Source organism: Gekko japonicus, unplaced genomic scaffold, assembly GCF_001447785.1.
Source record: "Gekko japonicus isolate JY-2015 unplaced genomic scaffold, Gekko_japonicus_V1.1 scaffold1709, whole genome shotgun sequence".
Classification (NCBI taxonomy): domain Eukaryota; kingdom Metazoa; phylum Chordata; class Lepidosauria; order Squamata; family Gekkonidae; genus Gekko; species Gekko japonicus.
The window spans coordinates 69353-91411 of NW_015163654.1; positions in this window are offsets into that span (position 1 = coordinate 69353).

Sequence of the window (22059 nt, forward strand, 5' to 3'; positions counted from 1 at the left end):
ATAATAATAATAATAATAATAATAATAATAATAATAATAATAATAATAATAATAATAATAATAATAGATTGCTTTGGCAAAGAGATTACTTGAATGGGAAAAATACAGTTTTAAGCATTTCAATATTGAATTCCATGCTTAATTAAATCGTTGGAGATGGGGAGCTTTGTTTGTTAAATACTTAGCAAATCGGCCCGGATTTGGATTGATTTATTACTTGAATGCATTTCGGATTTTCAGCACAAACTATAAGAAATTATGATATGACATAAAATAAAGCAAGGACTAATTAAAAGTCACATGATGTGAATCCTGGCTGTTTCATTGAGGTGGTGGTGTTTTAAATTAGTGGTTTTTAAAAAAAATTCCTATACAATTATTAAATTAGTGTTTTCATGGAAAGAAGGATTTCTTTTTCTGAAATTCACTTTTTTGGATATAGGCATTGATTCCTCTTACTACTTTTTTCTCTTTGTAGATACATCAATGCACCCTTTTGTAACTTCAGCCCTTGCCGCTGTTTTATGGAAGGTGGTGCTCTAGCAGGAAGACAGGAAGGTTTGGGAAGACATTGCCTTCCTCCTAGCATCTACAGAGTGAAATTCTGACATTTTGCAGAATCTCCCTTCCTGCCTCTCCCCTCTTGGACGTTCTTGTTGATGAAAGTGGAATTGATTAGAAACAGACTCCAAATCCCTTAAAAAAGGAAGAGAAACAGATTGTTAGGTTTTAGGGAGAAATGGGGTGAAGAGGAACTAAAAGAATTTTCAGTGCTCCCAGTTAGGGTTGCCAGGGGAAGGGGGGACTTACCAGCAGTGAGGAAGGCCTAGCCCAGCACCTCTGCAACAGTGCCAGTGATGTGACATTATTGAGTTTCCAGCAATGCAGGGACACTCTGGTATTTAGGCAAAATAACTACATGGGAACCATGGCTTCTACCATAGTGTTCTTGTCCAAATACCTGAGTGTTGCTGTGAAGCAGGCATGTACTTTCTTAATACAACATCTCCTAAATTTTGTTAGTATCATTTATGATATTAGCAGTATTACTTAGTATCATTCATGACATTATGACATTTCCTTTTCTCTGTTGCAACACAATTGGCTTCAGTAACTGGGAATTCCATGTCCCAAATATATAAAGGTGTGTGGTTAACTGAAAGGTTTTGTAACTGGTGCTTCAAGATTACTACTGTTGGCCACATTGGTGCCAGAAAAACAAGCACAAAAGTTAGATGAAATAAACAATGCAGTACAGTATGGTAGCTAGTGTACTTCTAGAGATAAGGTGCTGCTTGCATTGAGTAGTTCAACCTGCTGCTTTCTTCATAGGACATCTGTCTATTCCAAGCAAGTGGTCTTGCTTTCATAAAAGCCACCTAATATCCTCCAGGCAACATAAAGTGTTCTAGCGATCCCACTTGCAGCACTGAAAAAAACAATTATCTGCCGCAGAGGAACTACCCACTGTTACAAAGCTATGTATCATCCTAATGGAAAAGCTAAACTATAAAAGTGTTGCCAGCCCAGCTTGAAAGCTTAACTCTCTTTATTATGTCGCAGGATTGATCAATTTAATCTATTTTTTTAAAAATGAAAGAGTTCATTGTCTGCTACAGGAGCAAGGAAACAAATATGCCTGCTGCTGTTTGCTGTTTTACACAAACTGAGAATAACCTGTGCGATGTAGAAATCTTTTTAAAGTGGTTAAAACAAGTAGCTAGTCAGCATTAGCTTTACCTACATGCAGGCTGGTGCTCTGCAATGAAACTAGCTGTGGTGGAGCAATTCAGTGGCTCAGCCAATGTAGGCTGCAATCACACACACTACGCAATCCACTTTCAATGCACTTTCAAACTGGATTTTGCCAGTTCACACAGGTTCTTTCCACACTAGACCTTAAATCCTGGTTCAACCCTGTTCCCGAACTTACATTCCACACTACATGCGAGTTCCCCCCTGTAATTATTTAGTGGTATTTTTACATTCTACATTACACTTGCATTCACCCCTGTAATTATCTTGGAGTATTTTTTGTTTCCACATTACATTGAGGTCACCCCGGTTTTGCCCCACACTTGTCCCGGGATAAACAGATAAATGCAAGGTATTGTGTCCTGAGTTGAACTCTGATAAAACCAGGGATGAGATCCAAGTGCGGAAAGGGCCACAGTAAAAATCCAGTTTGAAAGTGCATTGAAAGTGCATTGAAAGTGGATTAATGAGTGTGTGTGATCCCAGCCGTAGTACTACCTTATGCCAAATAATTGCTAACTCAGTTCCAGTTGCATTTTAAAAAGTCCTCGGACCCAACTTTGCCACTGTTTTTCCTGGTAAAAATTTAATTGGTGCTATGAAAAAATCACTCCCTGGGTGAACTTTGGTCTGGATTTCCTTTTCTTCACTGGAAAAAGCCTGCTATATGACATAAGAATTGCTTTCCAAACTAAGGTTGTGATCACACAGGCACTTTGGTCTGGCATAGCCACCCCACCCCCCACCCCGGATCAAAGCTACATGATCAGACACACACATCTGCACTCGGCAGCCAGCCATCCCTACCTCATTGCAAAATGACTCCCATACACCTTAAACAGCCACCAGGGAAATTCGGTGATTTTCCAGGTAAGGTGCTTCTGTGGCGGCTTTTCTGGCGTCTGAACACACAGGCGCACCATGGAAGGGCAGGAGCCATGTGATCACCCCTCCTGTTTCTGGCATGGCAGTATGCTGTTTTCAGCAACCCAACCAATCAGAGGGGTGCATCAGCCATGGCTTCGTGCTGGTGGCATGGTAGTGATCTGAACCGGCCCTCATGGGCCAGCTACCCGATGCAACTGGCATTGTGGGACCGGTGCGAATACTGTGAAGCGCACCTAACTCCAGTGGCTTTTTTCTCCGTGGGATACTGCCATGGCAACCTGCCTGTCTGGAAACAACGTTCCCTGCCACACGGCAGGGAAAAGGACGGTCGAACTGTGGCTAATCTGAGCCGCATCACAGTTGAGACGCGGCGGCGGGACCTCACGGATCCCCCGAGCCGCGGCGCCGTCGCTCCCCGGCACGATCAGATGCCAGGGAGAATGCGACGGTGGGAACGGGAGCCTGGCAAACTGCGCATGCTCACACATGTGCAGTTCGGCCAGGAGCTGGAGATGCACCGGCGCAAGGACGCACCGGCGATCCCACGGCTGCACTTGCCGCGGCCCAATAGAAAGAACCACCCAAGTAGGTGGTTGTTTTTTGGTGCGCTGTATGGGCGATATGGGACGGATCGGAGACGGTAGCACGACGTTCCCCAGATGTTGCTGTGGGATCGCGCCCGTTTCCTCCGGCCCCGATCCGTCCTTCTCCTGGCCCAAATGGCTCGTATGAACAGGGCCAACTTTAGGCAATGCTTCCCAGTGTGGCAATCACAAGTTCCATGGTGTTTGCCAATGGGTTTTCTTGTCTACATTTACTTCTTCCACGCGGCACATAGCTAGTCCTGGCTTTTTTCCACTTCATTAAAACAGAAGAACTCAAACTTTGTGTTTACAGGGAGGAAGCACCAATTCAGAAATAGATGTCTCTGTTGTAGGATACTTGACCTGCAACTTGCCAACATTTGTGATTGGGCCCAGTGCTCCATGGCAGCCATTTTCAAGATGGGCACAGTGCTCAATAGCAGCCATTTTATGGTGGTGCCTACTACCCATTCCCAAAATTCCAAAAATGCCCACAGGCTCAGAAAAATGGAAGACCCCTGGTCAAAGGTCTAACTACTCAGGCATTCATTCTCTAACAATGGCCAGCCAGATACCGTAGGAAGCTTACAAGGATACAGGGGTCATTTGGGGGGGGACGCGGGGGGACGCCATCCCCCCGGGTGAGGTGCCGGAGGGCGGGGCCTGGAGCTCCCTGCTGGTGCCCGCTGGAGGTCGCCGCCGGCTGTGGGGAGGACACACTTCCGGTGATGTCAGGGGGTGTGGCATATGCTAATGAGTTATGCTAATGAGTCCCCCTAGCTTTTTTTCTACGAAATGACCCCTGCAAGGATATAACTGTTACTGCACAATTTTTACTTTTCTACTTCATGACTTTCCTCAAAACTTCAGGATAGAGTAAGCTAGGCATTTAAATAAATGAATAAACATTAGTCATGCCAGAAAACCCAGCCAACCAGCTGTCAAGCCCTGATGCCAATAATGCAAACTGAATGTTTGTAAAAACTTGTATATAAACCATTAGCTTCAAGAACAGCTTTCCTCTTCTTCCAAGCAAAGAAACTAAGAAAACAGGAAGTGTAAACCTAGCATGAGAAAAATCTACACAGTTTGTTTTTATTCATCTTATCTTTACCTGTACAGTCCCCTACATGCTTGAGCTATCATTTCAGTAAGATGAATGGCATTCACTTCTGAGCAACTTGTGGCCATAGGAGTTATGCATTCCCCAGTCTGAAATGTTGGACTGGAAAATGGGCAGCAGCAATTTCATGCATCAGTCTTGTTTCCTATAAGGTTATCAATTTATATCCATGTCAATGAGTCATTCAGTACATGTCATCCTAAAGTAAGACACAAGAACATAAAGAGCCTGCTAGATATTTATTTATTTTTATTTATTTATCTTTGGATTTATATCCCGCCCTACCCCAAAGGCTCAGGGCAGCTAGACCAGAACAGTGGTCCATCTAGTCCAGCATTCTGCTTCACACAGCAGCTAACAAGTGGCCCTGGAGGGCAAACAGGGCACAGAGGCCAATGGTCTCCATGGCTGCTGCCTCCCAGCACTAGTATTCAGAGGTTTGCTCCTGGATATAGAAGTGTTTTTTAAAAATAACCATGGCTAGTAGCCATTGATGGACTTCTTCTCCATTAATCTGTCTAACCCCTTGTTAAAGCTTTCTATGCTCTTGGCCATCACTGCCTTCCCTGGCAGTGAATTCCACAGTTTAATTACTTGTTGAGTAAAGATGTAGTTCCTTTTTTATATTCTGAACCTATTTCCCAACAATTTCACTGGGTGCCCCTGAGCTCTAGTATTATGGGAGATGGAGAAAAAGCTTGCTCTGTCCACTTTCTCCACCCCATGCATAATTTTATGAACTTCTATACTGTCCCCTCTTAGACGTTTTCCCCCCCAATTGAAATGTTCCAGACCCTCCAACCTTTCATCATAGGAGATGTGCTCCAACCCTCTAATCATTTTGGTTGCCCTCTATTGTACTTTTTACAGTTCTGCAGTGTCTTTTTTTGAGGTACAGCAACCAGAACTTCACACGGTATTCCAAATGAGGCCACACCCTAGCCTTATACACACACATTACAATATTGGCTGTTTTATTTTCAGTCCCCTTCTGAATAACACATTGCATAGAGTTTGCCTTTTTTACTGCTGCTGCACACTGGGTTGACATTTTCATTGAGCTTTCTGTAGCAACCCCAGATCTCTTTAAATCTCACTGTCAGCCAGTTCAGATACCATCACTATACATAAAAAATTAGGAGCTTTTTTGTTTCATTGTGCATCACCTTACACTTACCTACACTAAAATTTATTTTCCACATAGTTGCCCCCTCACCCAAACTGCAGAGATGCTCCTAGAATTCTTCACAGTTGGCCTTGATTTTCACCATCCTGAATAATTTCATATCATCTACAAATCTGACTACTACAATGTTCAGCCCCAATTCCAAAACATTTATGAACAAACTCTTTGCAAAATTTGGGCCCCATCCCACTGCTGGCATTCTAACTTCATAGTTGCTTTGTTTTTAAAAGGGTGTTGAGGGTAGGAACTGGTTCTTACCTGAAACTATGTAGTATCCTGTACCTAGGAAGTTAATATGGTGTAGAGGCTTTGTTCATGTGCTATGTTAATACGCTTCACAAGCTGCTGCCTGCTTTTTGGAGATTCACCTCTGATTAACTCTGCTTACAGCTGGGATCTGCAGCTGGGAACTGCGGTAGGATTTAGCACCTGTTTCACATTCAGTGGAAATACCCATACTTCTAGTATTGTCGTCTCAGTATGGTCATCTCAGTATGTAAGTGAAACAATAGGAAACAATACTGTTAGGAACACAGCGCTATTCTAAGGACGAAAGAATACATTAAAAAAAAAACTGGATCTGGGTTTCCCTGCAATCACATAGTAGTTGTGGAGAACATCGTATCTAAAGCCTTCAGGGGCCCAGTTTGGCTCAGTACCATAGCATAAAGGGAACAAGAGCTCCTACATTTACACACTCTGTTTTTGCAAGCCCCGAAAGACTCAGGATGAGTTATTTGCCCTAATATGGAGTAACACACAGAGTATTCCTGGACCTGGCTGATAAAGAACATGTAATTTGGCCCTAACTGTATAGTTTCTTCTGCTGTAGGCATGCCCCTTAGCTCACTAAAGAATGTACTTTGCAAGTTCAATCACTGTCATTTTCAGTTAATAAATTTGATCAGCTGGGCTAGGAAAGACCTCTGGTTGAAACCCTGGAGAGCTGCTACCTTTCAGAGTAAACACCACTGGAATAGACAGACCAGTGGTCTGTTCATGTGGTAATATACCTGTGAGGACCTCACCCCTTCCTCCAGCCAAGAACCCCACGGTTAGTGGGGTGGGGTCCCCATCTTATTTTGGACTTAGTTGTTTTAATAGGCACCCCCTTTTAGAGCCTAAATGCCAAGAAACCTAAAACCTGGAGAGTCTCATGAAGGCATCTGGGTACAGCCATGAAAGCCCAGGAAAGAGTTAGGGTATGCTGGCATTACAAACTGATTAAGTGCAATCCCCTGCCCCCAGTTCAGGGTTCTCAGTAACATTAAGACTTCACTTCGTTCTCAATAACAAAAGACTTTTCAGCACTGGAACATCCTAGCATACTCCAGAGGTGTCTGCCCAGCCCAAGGAAGTTGCTATTTCATTAATGAATGTCTGGTTCATCATTTTCCTTTTTTTACTCAATCACGCAGGACACTCAAATCATTAATTTATGTTTCATCCTGTTTCAGGAACTATGGTGCGTGTTTTTTAAAGAATCTATTCACAGTGGGGGTACAGAAAAGAAAACGGAAAAGGGGGAAAGGGGGTTATACAGCATAATTTCATTTTTCGAGGACAATCATGTAATACAAAATGTATAAGACAGAAAATATTTTCCCTTACATCCTCTTCATTGTAATTTTTGAGGTATTACCTATAATATACAATAGTTCTTACTTCTATTGAAATACAATTGTATTCAACATTTTAAGTTTAAGTTTCAAACTCCATAGTTAATGTATTTTGACTACATCATTAGTTTAATCAATACTACATATTCAATGTTACATCTTTTCACCACTTTGATACCGGAACTCCTCCTAGTGAGAATTGTTCCTGTGGCCCAACTCTGCCTTATATACGACAGTGGGCATGTGAGTTCTTTTACCCGAATATCCAGAGGGCAGATTCAGAACGGACTCTCCTATTTCCCAAGAAGCGAGACAACACACTGACGTTTAATGAATAAATGTTGTCTTTACTAAATATTGTTGATCTCAAGCACACAAAACAGATGCGCTCACACATACACTCAAGTTCCTTTAGTTCACAGTAGATACAGAAAACAAGCAGTAATGAAAATAATAACTTCAGACTAACAATTAGGGTGCACACAGAAGGGTAGCATTGATACTTATCTGAATTCCAGGCGAGAAGTAACTCTTCTCAGCAGAAGGCATGGGAACAAAAGTACTATCTTTAGAGACTCTAAACACATTGAATGGTCCAGCCAAACACGTGTGGATTCTCTTGGTAGCGACCCAAGAGAACGCTTTAAGAATCACCTGCAGTAGACTTAAGTTGCAAGGGTGAGAATAGGAAGTTGGATAGCTAACTAACTCAGAAACAAAGGCTGCGTTTCCCCTTATAAAACCTAGCCAGTTTGGTGTCATGGTTAAGTGTGTGGACTATAATCTGGAAGAACTGGGTTTGATTCCCCACTCCTCCACTTGCACCTGCTGATGTGACCTTGGGTCAGTCACAAGCTCTGGCACAGCTGTCCTTGAAAAAGAGCAGTTTGTGTCAGAGTTCTCTCAGCTCCACCTACCTCACAGGGTGTCTGTTGTGGGGAGGGGAAGGGAAAGGAGTTTGTAAGCCGCTCTGAGACTCCAAGTGAAGGGCGGGGTATAAATCCAATCTCTTTTTCTCTTCTCTTCTTTGGGGGTTGGCATAAGGCCAAGCTACACCTACAATCTGTCCCCTTCTCTATACCTATAGGTTGAAGGGTTGTGACGCATCTACCTAGAGGGGAATGGAGCGATATTCAAATTCTACTCTACACTTCAATGGGAGCCATGTGGTCAGGTGTCAAAGTTACATTGCCATAGTAACCTTTGACTTGCAGATGCTGGCCTGGTCCAAGAAGGCAATAACAGGATGTTGTCTTTTGTGATTCCAAACCAGATATGAGGGGTTACATGTCATTCAGCAGATCTTTAATGGTGGGAGAGTTGTTGTTCCCAAGACTTCATGAGGCTGAGCTTAATGGAGAATGTCTTCTTTGTCCCAAAGCAGGCTGGGAAGGTGTGGGTATGCGTGTGTCCATTAGCATACTCATAGCAGGCCCTGCACATCGCAGCTTCCAGGTGCAAGCATGAAGGCAAAGCAAGCAAACCTAAGGCACACAACGTTTCCCAATCCCACATACACAAATGCAGAGACATTTACAGACATGCATATTCAGTAAGTTTATTTTCCTATTCTTCTAAATGTGGACGGACATCTAATTTCCATTTTGCTGCGTAAATAGCTCCTCCAGTTGTCTCCATGTATTTGAATGTCTTCTAAAATTGTTGACAATTTGTTAGGCAGAACACCTAACAGCATGCTGTTAGCTTCCTTTGGGAATTTAAACTTTAATACGTTCTGCATTTTTCGGTATATTTCTTTCCGGAATCTTTTTGCTCTCTTACAAGTCCACCACATATGAAAGAAGGTTGCATCTATGTCTTGACATTTCCAGCATTTTCCTTTGTAGTTTTTATCTGCTTTCTCAATGTCCTTTGGAGTTATATACCATCTAAAAACATTTTGCACCAATTTTCTCTTAATGTTTGTCTGGTTGTAAATTTGATATCTTTTCCCCATAGTCGTTCCCATTGTTGCATAGATGTCTGTTCTTTAAAGATTTGCATCTACTTAATCATACATATTTTCACTTGTTCATCTTCTGTTTCTAGCTGGAGTAATCTTATATATCCATCGTAGTAAATGTTCTTTTTGTTTTATAATCAGCTGTTCAAACTCAGTCGCATCTCTTAGGACTCCACCTTCGGTGCTCATAATCTCCTTTAGTTGTGAGTTACCTTGATAATATAGCGGACATTGAATGTTTACACCTTCATCTTTGATATCTTGCCAACACTTTGTTTTCCCCTAAGTATTTATCATCATACCATATGTTAAAAATCATTTTTATTTCCTGTGTTCTTATCATGGTAGACTTCTATTGGGAACATAAGCAGACAGTTCCATAAATTCCAGCGTGTAAACTATATTCTCAAAAGTCCATCTCTGATTACATGACTTCTTTTTTGTGTTATGATTTTTTTAGTTGATTTCTTAATCCATAAGTAATTGTGTAGACCTTCATCAAGATCTGCTGATTCTAATTTTACTATTCTTTGTCTTGGATTTTTAACCCAGTGCACAATCCAGACCAGACCTGCTGCTTGGTAATATAATTTTACATTTGGGACTGCGAATCCTCCTCTCTTTTTCTCATCTTGTAGTATTTTGAAGCTTATTCCTGGGTTTTTTGCCTTTCCATATAAATTGGTTTATCTGTCTTTGCCACTCTTTCAATGTTCTTTCTGTTTCAGGAGCTATCTTGACTCACCCAAACTTTTGTGTTAATGTAGATCTGCTTCACTTTAATCTAATTAAAGTATGTTAATCATATTGCCTTACCCAGGCCCTTTAAGCCCATGCTGATTTGGCTCACCCCAACTCAGTGGAAGTGTGCCAAGTTTCCCACTACCTGAACACCTGCAACTGCAATGCAGGTTCCTCTCCAAACCTCAAGCCAGGATTTCAGGTTATATGTGCCTTCCGTAAAACTTCCTGATTCCTGAAAACCTTTTGCATTTTATCAAGTGCACCCTCTGACTGGTGTATGTGTATGCATGTGTGATTACTTAGGGAATTAGTTCTCAGTTGCTTAGTGTAGCTTCTTTACATTTTTACTATTATTATTATTACTAGCAGTAAAGCCCGTTGTGGAAATAAATACAACGAGATCTAGAAAGAGGCTCTAGGGGAGTGCTCTGGCTTTGGGCAAACAGTGTCATTTTGCTGTGGTGACCTCAGCAGGGTATAATGGCAGAGTCCACTGTTTTCCCCAGAGGAACTGATCTCTGCTCCCTGAAGAGCAGTTGTAATTTTGAGTGATCTGTAGCCCTCACCTGGAAATTGGCAACAATCGTTACCCAGGACGAAATGGCTGGTTTGGAGAGTGGCGTCTATGGCATTCTACCTGTCTGAGGTCCCACCCCTCCGCAAACCCCACCCTCTCCAGGCTCCACCCCTCAAATCCCCAGGAATTTGCCAGCCTGGAGTTGGCAACCCCATCTCCTTCGCAGCTAACCATCAACCTACCATTATCTGCCCCTTTGACTTCAGCTGACTTCCGCCCTCCCTTCTGCAGAGCAATTGTAATTTTGAGTGGTCTCCAGCCCTCACCTGGAGATTGGCAACAATGGTTCCCCATGAGGGACTGAGTGGTTTGGAGGGTGGAGTCTATGGCATTGTACCTGTCTGAGGTCCCACCCCTCCTCAAACCTCACCCTCTTCAGGCTCCATCCCTCAAATCTCCAGGAATTTCCCATCGGGAGTTGGCAACCCTATCAGGATTGGCCCCAATATGTTTTCTCCCAAAGGCCAAAGTAGGTGACTGGACCAAACTAAGTTGCCTACCATCAGGCACTGAGGGGAAAGTAGGGTTGCCAGCTATAAGGAGGGAAATACCTGGAGTGTTGGGGGGTAGATTCTGTAGAGGGCAGCATTGGGGGGGAGGGCGGAAGGACTCAGCAGGTATAATGTCATAGGGTCTACCCTCCAAAGCAGCCATTTTCTCCAGGGGAAACTGATCTCTGTCATCTGGAAATCAATTGTAGCAGTGGGAGATCTCCAGGTCCCACCTGGAGATTGGCAACCCTAGGGGAAAGTCAGCTGCACAGCAGGGGGTTGAAGAGAATGGTTTGATGGGTGCTGGGCCAAGATTGGCAACAATAGTTCCCCAGGAGCAAATAGCTGGGTTGGAGGGTGGAGTCTATGGCACTGTAACCTGTCTGAGGTCCCCCTCTCCGGCCTCCACTCCTCAAATCTCCAGGATTTTCCATACCTAAAGCTGGCAACTTTATCTCCTCCCCTCTCAGTAGCCTCTTATTTTGCCTTAAATTGGTTTTGATGCCAGCAGAGTGAGAAAATGCCAGAGGCTCTGGGTGGGTGCCTCATCGTAAATGCACCAAACAATTCCTAAAGATTTGCCAAAACACTACTCTGTCGACAAATTGCAGCACTTTGAATTAGCACCAGAGCTTTAAGAGCTCTCCAGCTGTCACCTGGAGACTGGCAACAGCTTGTTTGGAGGGTGGGGAGTATGGCATTGTATCTGTCTGAGGTCCTCCTCTTTCTCTTCCTCCTCCTCCTCCTCAGACCCCACCCTCAGCAGGCTTCATTCCTAAACTATCCTGGAAGTTTCCAACCTGGAGTTGGCAACCCTATGTCCTTTCCAGGCAACCAACAGCCTAACCTTTATCTGCCTGTCTGTCTTCAAGCCTCTGCCTAGGGAAAGCAGCTGTCATCATTCTCCTCTCCCCCTATGAGGTATGTTAAGGTTGAAAGTGTGTGAATGGTCCATAATCCCCCAGGCAGCTTTTAAAACATGATCCTGGGACCTACACACCACCAGACATTCCAACTGCCTTGCGGGGGGGGGGGAGTATGAGGTGTGGAATGGAGTGAAGTCCAATCAGCTTCCATATGCAAAAGAACTTGAAGGTTCCATATGCAACTGATATTCCAACTGCCTTGCGGGGAGGGGGGTGAGTTTGAGGTGTGGAATGCAGTGAAGTCCAATCAGCTTCCATATGCAAAAGCCCTTGAAACGCTGGGCGGGACTGCACAAAGCAGCCAGTCAACCCAGCCAGCGTCTTCTGAGTGGCAGTTCTTCCGGCCTAACACTAAAGGCGGGCATTTTAGAATGTTCATATAGAATGTTCTTACTCAATTATATATAAGGAGAGATTATTTAAAATTTTATCCTGCCCTCCTCGCCATGGCAGGCTCAGGGCGGCTTACAATACATACAAATAGATATATACATTAAAACTCTGACAAATACTAAAAGCAGAAGTTAAAATCACAGTGTATAAGACCAAACTACTCAAAACATAGATATAATAAAGGATGTATACAATAAAGCTATTTGTTTGTGTTTAAAATCTATTGTGGGGTACCCCTACAGAGATCCACCCTGGTCTCATGTTATTCAGTTCTGGAACCCTTTCTAAAGCTAATTTCCCCTCCTCTTGGTCCAGTTTGGGTAACATGCTGTACAGACTGTGATACCTATAATGTCCTTGCTTAGCCAGCAATCTGGTCTAGCATAAGTCTTGAGAAAATGAGATGCATTGAATAACTATGTGCATGGCCAAGATTCATTTTAAAACCCTGATTTTTCACTTAGTAACTTTAGGGGATGTGTAATGATATGGTATAGTCTGGTCTCATCAGATTTAAGCATGGTCTGTACTTGAATGGGACATCACCAAAGAGGTCTGTGCAGAGGAAGTCCATGGTAAACCATCTCTGATTCTCACTTGCATTGAAAGCCCCTTGCTGGGTCTGCCATAAGTTGGTTGTGACTTGAGGGCACATAAGTATGTAATTGACTTTAAGTGTATTTTCTAGAAGCCTTAATTTAAAATTAAACCAAACTCCAATATCTTCATTATATCAATGCTCATCTTCCAATTCTTGAATATTCTGACTTCCCCAAGGGCAAATAAACAATCAACTATGCATTCTACAATATACTTCTAGCCTTCCAAGTGACTCCTATAACTCCAAATATAAAAGGTCTCATATGTGTCATTCTAATGGAATTAAATGTGGCTGATAGTTATCAGCACTGCTATTTCCCCCCACCATTTGGTGGCTCTGAAACAATTATTGTTTTTTGACAGTGTAACTACCTAATTAGACATATGTTGTGTCATTTTAAAGAGCATTTGACTCAGTTAATTAAGATGGTTGGAAATTATATGGATTTTGTTTGGTCCTTTTATGAGTTCCTAATGTGGTGAAATGAAATATTAGCAGTTGGTTATTGATTGGGCTTCCTGTTAAAACCATATATATTTATATATTTCAGTAACAATGGTATAAGATTTTACAGTTGTTTAAATTGGTATTGGTAGGGTTGCCTGCTGTAAAAGTGTTAAAGAAAAAGTAGGAAATTACTGAGATTATTAACAGAGAAATAATGTTCTATAGCAACAGGAGGGAGTTCAGTAGAATTTCCAAGCTGCTTGTTTACTGGGTCAGATGAAGCAAATGATACTTTAGAGAGAATATTTCAGCTAGTAGTCAAGGACATTGTTCTGAAATGAATGTAAATATGCCTTAGATTTTTGAACTTGTGTATTTTGCTAAATAAATAAATAAGAATAATTGCTGTCCTTCCTCTTTGTTTTCCTAGACACATAGGAATCAAAACTATAGTAAACATTCTGAAATATTCTGATGTGAATATTGGAAGGTAGCAATGTCATGGCTGACATTGTGGTAGATAGGTGCATCGCAACTAGTCGCTGATTTTAAAAACTTTTGATGTCAGGAGAGTATTATTGAGTTTGCTGATCTAGTGTGTATTCCTGTTTGCCCAAGATAAACTCTGGGTAATTAGCAAAGTCACTAGAATTGAATGGTATTGATGATCATAGGCCTTAGCCACAAAGGATGGTTGCAATAGAGCTAACTTCTGGTATGGAAAATGTAGTTATGGTACAAAAATGCCAAGGTCCTCTACTAATACCCCCCACTGATGACAGTTCATGGAGTGAAGTATGGGGAATATCACAGCTTCTACTATTGAGCTGCTACCATTGAAGAAGAGGGGAAGGTGAGACTCTTGCACTTTGGCACTGATAGATGGTGTTAGGATTACCAGTCCCATGCAGGTGTGTAGCTACTCAGTGGCTAGTGGAAGTTGCTGCAGCTGTGGGCCCAGCATGGTATAGTAGTTAAGAGCAGCAGACTTCAGGATGACAGACAAGGGTTGCAATAGAGCTGACTTCTGATATGGAAAATGTGCTTATGGTACAAAAATGCCAAGGTCCTCTACTAATAACCCCCCCCCCCCCTTGATGATAGTTCATGGTGAAGTGTGGGGAATATCACAGCTTCTACCATTGAGCTGCTACCATTGAAAGAAGAGGGGAAGGTGAGACTCTTGCACTTTGGCACTGATAGATGGTGTTAGGATTGCCAGGCCCTTGCAGGTGTGTAGCTACTCAGTGGCTAGTGGAAGCTGCTGCAGCCATGGGCCCAGCATGGTATAGTAGTTAAGAGCAGCAGACTTCAGTCTGGAGGATTGGATTTGGTTCCCTCACTCCTCCACATGAAGACTGCTGAGTGACCTTGGACTAGTAACAGTTCTCTCAGAACTCTCTCAGCCCTACCTACCTTACAAGGTGCCTGTTGTGGGGAGGTGAAGGGAATGCAATTGTAAGCACCTTTGTGACTCCTTAGGGTAGAGAGAAGCAGGGTATAAAAACCTTCTTCTGCTACTCAGTCACCACTTCCTAACACCCTCTGTTAAGGGCACTGCCTTCCCCTCCATTTCAGCAATGCATCATTGTGGAGAGCAGCATAGTACTACTCTATGAGCTGCCTGCCATCTTTCTGCCCGGCTGTTCAATCACCATAGGCCCCAGATGGACACTTGTTGATTTATGGCTCTGTGTATCTTCCTGTCCCTTTCCACCCTTCCATTTTTATCTTCCCTCTGCCTTGACTGAGGACAACAGATATTCATATATTTTCCATGTACAAACTTCCAAGAAAATTTTCTGCTGTACTGGCAATCAAAGAACAACTCAAGAGAGTGCTGTGTTTTAATGTTTTAAAAATATGGTTCAGGCAGAAGCCTCCCATACAAGCATAGCTTTGGTGATGGGCTGAGATTCCCAAAAGAAGGAATTCCTGAATGTGGCTTAGAGCCACTCCTGCCTGAGGACTGGTGCTCATGTGTAATTAAAATAAAACCAGTGACATGTCAATTATGCATAGGTTCTGCATCAATGACATCTTGTCAGCTGTGAAGCTGCCCTTCAGGCCCCTGGAAATCTGCTACCATTTGGCAGGACGACAGCAATATGGTAGAGAGAGTAATTACTGGATGCTTTGTACTTTCATTCATAATGTAGGTTGGGCATATTAGATGGTAGTGAACCTGGAGCTCAAAACCTGGAGCGCACCTTGTGAGGAAGCATGGTGTAGGATTACAACTAGGAAGAGTCCCTGGTTCAGCTCACATCATGTGTACTAGTCTGAAACAAGAGCCAAAGTTATAATTGACTCTCTATTTGTTGACCCATTTGTGCTGTTTTACAGGTTTCTTCAGCTATCAATATATCTAATAGTCAACATGGCCCCATCTATGGATAATTAAAATTGTGGATTGGGGCCATGTACACACTAAGGAGACTTTGCAGCAACCTTGGGGACCGCTCCCCCCAGATTTGAAGAAAAATCTGAAAACAAGAGGGAAAATGGAAGTGATGTTAAAGCCCCCAAAACAGAAGAACGTTGTCTGTGTAGGCAGAAAACTCACCTCTTCTGGAGTCACTGCTTGATGGCAAAAGCAATGGCACCAAAGATGAGTAGGAAAAGAGAGTGGGTAGGCAGAATGGCAGTGGGAGGTGAATGGGAAAGCAGAACAGTAGGGAAGAGAAATGGGGTGTAAGGAGAAGCCACTACAACCCCCCACTTTGTGAACCAGGCAGGCAGGAGAGGAGCCACCCCCCATCACCAAGGTAGGTGGATGGGTGGGGGAAGTGAAGCTAATGCAGCAGGCAGGTGGTGGAGCTTCAGCTGGGCCGACTGAGTGGTGAGTGGCCAGGACCCTGACTGAGGGGTAGGAAAGGGTGGGTCATCAAACAGAACAGCAACAAAGGGCATGGATGGGCAGGCACAGCAGTGGGTATGTGAGGGCAGGACAGACAGAGCAAAATTTGGACCTGGCTTGCATGACGGAGACCTGGGTACGAGATGGGGAGACCATAGCGCTCTTCCAATTGGCTCCACCTGTGTTCTCCATCCTCCACCAGTCACGGACTAAAGGGTGGGGGAGAGTGGCTCTGTTCATTCGGGAGGCTTACACCTTCAGGGTGCACCCGCCATTGAGGCTCACAGGAATAGAGTGGGCTTTGTGTGGGAAGCCGGGGAGAGTTTGGTTATCTGGTTAGTGCACTGACCGCCCAACACACCAGCCAATGGCCTGTCATCCCTAGTTGAGGCCATGTCAGGCTGGGCGTTGGAACACCCTAGACTGATAGTCCTGGGTGACTTCAATGTCCATGCTGATGATACGGCCTCCTCACAGGCAGTGGACCTGGTGTCATCCATGGCAGCACTAGGACTCTCCCAATATGTCACGGCCCCTACACATAAAGCCGGTCACATGCTTGATTTTATCTTTGCAGCGGGGGCTACAGTGGACTGGATTACTGCTACGGCAGTTCCATGGTCAGACCACCATGCCCTGAAGGCCCACGTGAACGTTGCACCCCAACACTGTTTGGGTGGTGAGCGTATTTTAGCTCACCCGTGGAGCCAAATGGACCCCCAGTGGCTTCAGATGGCCCTGCGGGAACTTATGCCTCCTGGCAGCTCATTAGATGAACTAGTCAAGGATTGGCATGGCTGACTTTTGGCAGCCATTGACAAGATCGCTCCCTGATGCCCTCTGCACCCTCATTCTAAGCGAGCTCCCTGGTTTACCGAGGAGCTGCGGCTGATGAAATGAAGGAGTCAAAGCCGCAAAGAGAGAGTTCTGTGCACCCACGATGAAGATACAAGAGCATCTTACAGGAAGTTTATAAGATCCTATGAGATGGCAGTCAAAGCCGCAAAGAGAGAGTTCTACACAGCCACAGTTGCATCTGCAAGTTCACGCCCAGCACAATTGTTTAGAACTATTCGGTCGCTAGGGAATTGGACATTGGCCTTTGCAAGCTATTTTGCAGATAAAGTCTTGTCGCTCTGACGTTATCTCTCCACCACAGTTGATACAGTGAGCGAACTTGAGGCCCCGTGCATGTCTTCTGGTCCTATTCTGGATTATGTCAGTCCACTCAGCCTTGAGGAAGCTGACAGACTGCTCTCAACAGTACACCCAATCACATGCAGCCTTGATCCGTGTCCTTCATGGCTTATAAAATCTGGCCATGAAGGGTTTCAAGGTGCCCTCAGGGATATTATCAACAAGTCCCTCACCGAGGGACTGTTCCCTGGGGTGCTCAAGGAAGTGATGGTCCACCCTCTCCTAAAAAACCCATCTCTGGACCAAGCTGAATTGGCTAATTATCGGCCGGCCTCCAATTTGCTCTATTTGGGCAAATTGCTGGAGAGAGCGGTGGGGATTCAGTTGCAGAGCTTTATGGATGACACTTCCATACTAGACCTGTTTCCGTCCGGCTTCTGCCCAGGCCATGGGACAGAGATGGCACTGGTCGTCCTCACAGATGACCTCCAGAAGCATCTGGATTGGGGTGGCATGGCAGTACTGTTGCTGTTGGACATGGTCGACCATTCAGTTTCTGATCCACTGCCTCACCGACATGGGGATTCAAGGGCTTGCCTTGCAATGGCTTGTCTTCTTTCTCCAAGGTTGAAGACAGAGGGTGGCGCTAGGGGATCAAATGTCCCAGAGGCACCTGCTGACTTGTGGGGTCCAACAAGGGGCGGTGCTATCCCCAATGTTATTCAACATCTACATGCGCCCCCTTGCCCAGATTGCTTGGAGGCATAGGCTAGGGTGTCACCAATACGCTGATGACACCCAGCTATATCTGTTGTTGGGCGGCCAGTCCGACTCTACCCCTGATGACCTGGATTGGGTGCTTCAGGACATGGCAGGCTGGCTCAGACTGAGCCAATTGAAATTGAATCCAACAAAGACAGAGGTCCTGTGCCTGAGTCGGAGCGGGTCGGGGGTAGGGATCCCACTACCGACCTTCAATGGGGCACCATTGGTGCCTGCGCTGAGGGTCAGGAGTTTGGGAGTGCTCCTGGATGCCACCTTAACAATGGAGGCTCAGGTAGCAGCCACTGCCAAGGCAGCCTTTTACCACCTATGGCTGATCAGGCAGCTGGTTCCCTTCCTTGAATGCAATGACCTTGCAATGGTGATCCATGCTATGGCCACCTCAAAATTGGACTACTACAATGCTCTGTACATGGGGCTGCCCTTGTCCCAAATTCAGAAGCTGCAGCTAGTGCAAAATGCAGCAGCCAGGCTGCTGATGGGTCTTTTTATATGAGAGCACATCCGGCCTGTGCTGAAAGCATTGCACTGGCTGCCAATAGCATACCGGATTCACTTCAAGGTGCTTGTTTTGACCTTTAAAGCCCTTTCTGGTTGGGGGCCTGCCTACCTAAGGGACTGCCTTTTCCCAAAGATCCCCCAGAGAGCACTGAGGTTAGGGCTGCAAAATCGCCTGATTCTCCCTGGTTCGAAAGAGGTCAGACTGGCTGTCACCAGAGCTAGGGCCCTCTCAGTGGTGGCTCCACACTGGTGGAATGAGCTCCCAGAAGACATCAGGGCCCTGCGGGACCTTTTACAGTTCCACAGAGCCTGTAAAACAGAGCTCTTCCACCAGGCTTTCAATTAGGAGCCACCACTGATGAATGAGCACTAAGAACAACTATGGATGCTGGTCTGGTTACACTGGATCACTGTACAGCAACCGCCATCTATATTGATCTGCACTTTACTTGTATATTGTTTTATGTGGAATTTTATTGTACTGCATTCATGCACGGTGTTTTATTGTATTTTAACTTGTTGTATGCCGCCTTAAGCCTGACTGTGCAGGCAAGGCAGAATATAAATTGAAAATAAATAAATAAATAAATAGGGAGAAGGTGGAGAGAAGGTCAGACTGAGGACAGACAGGGGAGCAGGAGGGCAAGGTGGAGAAGGGGACTAGTATTGGAGGCAAGGGGGGAGAAGAAGTAGGATGTGGAAGGGAAAAGATGGGAGGATGGGGGTGGGTGGGATGAAAGTGTAGAGAAAAATGGCTGGGGCAAGTATCAGAAGCCAGAGGACAAAGTAGGGACCAGTGAAAGAATGTCTTTTTTTTATGGGTACTCACTTGTTCCTTCCTAACAACATAATTGGGGTTTTGCATATGCACATTCTCACCCAGCCTGATGGAGTTTTACTTTCCCCCTTTGCTGTTCTGCTGCTCCACTTGGCAGGCAATTGTTTAAATAAACAGTTAAAGCAGTCACAAATCATATAAACCAACCATAAATAAATGCTGCTTTTTTTAAAAAAAGCCTCCTACTGGCCAGAGTTTGTCTATGAAGTCCTTAGCACTGTTAATGGGCTGTTGATCCTATTTGGATCAGCAGTATTTTTGTGCATGCATAAGTTTTGCAAGAACTGGATGCAAACCTGTGCAGCAGGTATTCAAGTCACTGGCAGTTGAACTGAGCAGACCTGGGAAATGGATAACATCTGAATGAACTTGTTAATAACAGGACTCTATAACCGAAAATTCCCAGTGCTAGGATTACCGAATGTCCAAGAAAATGGCATTGGCCTGCTCTTGTGCTTCAGAGGTATATGTGCCTTTCTTCTGTTACATGTTTGCTTAATTGCAGAGTACTTAATTAAGGTGATCATATTTTAATTAAAGGTTCCTTAATAATGCAGTTAGCAGAAAATGAACCTTCTCACAGTATGGAAATAAATGTAACTATAAACATTTATAGCATGAAGACAAGCAAGCACAACTTCCACAGCTGCCTGAAAAACCAGTAATTCTACCCAGCATCCCCACTAACCTAAATTCGCAAAAATTCTTTGCAGGGGTGGGGATATCATTTAAAATAGTGTAAAAATTATACAGGTTTGTTTTGTATATGACCCTGTGCTTTCCCCCTCTCTCCAAAGAATACATTGCTATACTGTTCAAGAATTCCTTGCTGTGCAAAATTAAATAAGCACATGTAAATTGAGTGAAACTTTGAGAGACCCCCAAAAGGTGTTCCTAATAGCATCTGGCCTCTGTCTTGCTCCAGCCTGGCTAAAAGCCAGACATGAAATTAAGACAGCTGTAGCTGCTGTTTCGGATGGCTTCCTCCTGGCATTTGGCAGAGGTGAGGCTATATTTCTGAATTTATGTGACCTACCTGTCAACATTGTTACTTGGCCATTGAGAATTCTAGGATAAGCTGACAGTATCACATGAAGTTTACTCTTATTCTCCTACTCCAAAAGCGCAACTTCCCTTGAGCTCTGAAAGCTCTATTTTGTCACTACTCCTTCATAACATCTAAAAACAGCTACCAACATAAACATCTCTCAGTATGTTCTACCTACTTCAAAGATACTTCACAGGCTTTCCTCAGAGGAATTATCAAAGCAGGCAGTTGTCCCCATTTGTTTTATTTTGTATCATTACAGGTTCTGGGGTAATAAGTATTTAAAGTATTGGTGAAATATAATGAAACATATGTTCATTTTTGACATATGGTCTCCAGTTGTTATCAATGGTTTGAATCCACAATCCCACTTTATCGGCGGGTTTTTATGCTAGCAAGATTCAATCTTTTCCCTCAGCTGTTGTTTTAGGCAGATATAGGAACAGAACCTGCAATTGTCTCTATAGTGAACCTGATTAAGTTGCTCATATCCTTCTATGTTGTCCTCAATATTCTACTATGCGTAGCTATCTGATTAGTCCCCACTTACCTACCACAAGGAACCCGAATGACAATGATCTTAAAATTTTATTGTCTGATAAGTCCCCGGCAATTACTTTGCCTGTTGCCGAATTCTTAGCCTATGTTTGGAAGCTTAGGGTAGGGGCATACAAGCCTTAACCCCCTTGTATTTGTTAGAATTGCTATATTCTCAACTGAGTCTATTATTTCCGAGAAGTTTATAAAAATGATTCCTTGTTGGTGCAGCACGGTATAAATTGTTATAATGTATTACTTCGTGCTATTTATTTTCTATTTGTTTCATTGTTCTCTTTGCTGCTGTGTTATGCCAATAAAGGTCTATGTACGTGTAGAATCCAGCAATCTATGAATGGGGGGGGAATCTACTTAACCACTGTTCCACATGTGCAAACAGTAGCTCAAGGGATACACAAAGCTTGTGCTTTAATGTAATTCTTAATGAAACAACAATGTGCTTATGGACCAGTGAAATGTGCAATGTACGGTACACATGAAATAGAAAATAATAAATAAATTTAAGTTAGTTTTGAAATGATATCAGAAGAAATACATGTATAAGCAAAGTACAAGGTATGTGAATGCAGGGTATACATGCTAATGATACAATTTAATGATATGAATAACTTATCATGCTCTGAAATTTAAGTCACCCATTGTACAACCTGGGGTTAATTTTAATTGAAATGTTATTAATTAAATGTTATTAATTTAATATTAATTGAAATGTCATTGATTCTAAATGCAGGGCTATTTTGGGCAGGAACGCACAGGAATGGAGTTCCGGCTGGCTCCAGAGTTGGCCACGCCCAGCAGGAACTTATTAGCATAATAGGCCACACCCAACAGCAGAAACTCATTAGGATTGGCTACATTAGGGGTGTGTGGCCTAACATGCAAAGGGTTCCTGCTACAAAAAAAGCCCTGGGTTTTTGACAACAAACAAGGTAAACAGAATAACAAGCAAAAGGTGGGTGTGGCTGGATAACCACACTTCTGGTAACATGGGGGTGCGGCCTAATGTGCTAATGAGCTGTGCTGTCAGGGGTGTGGCC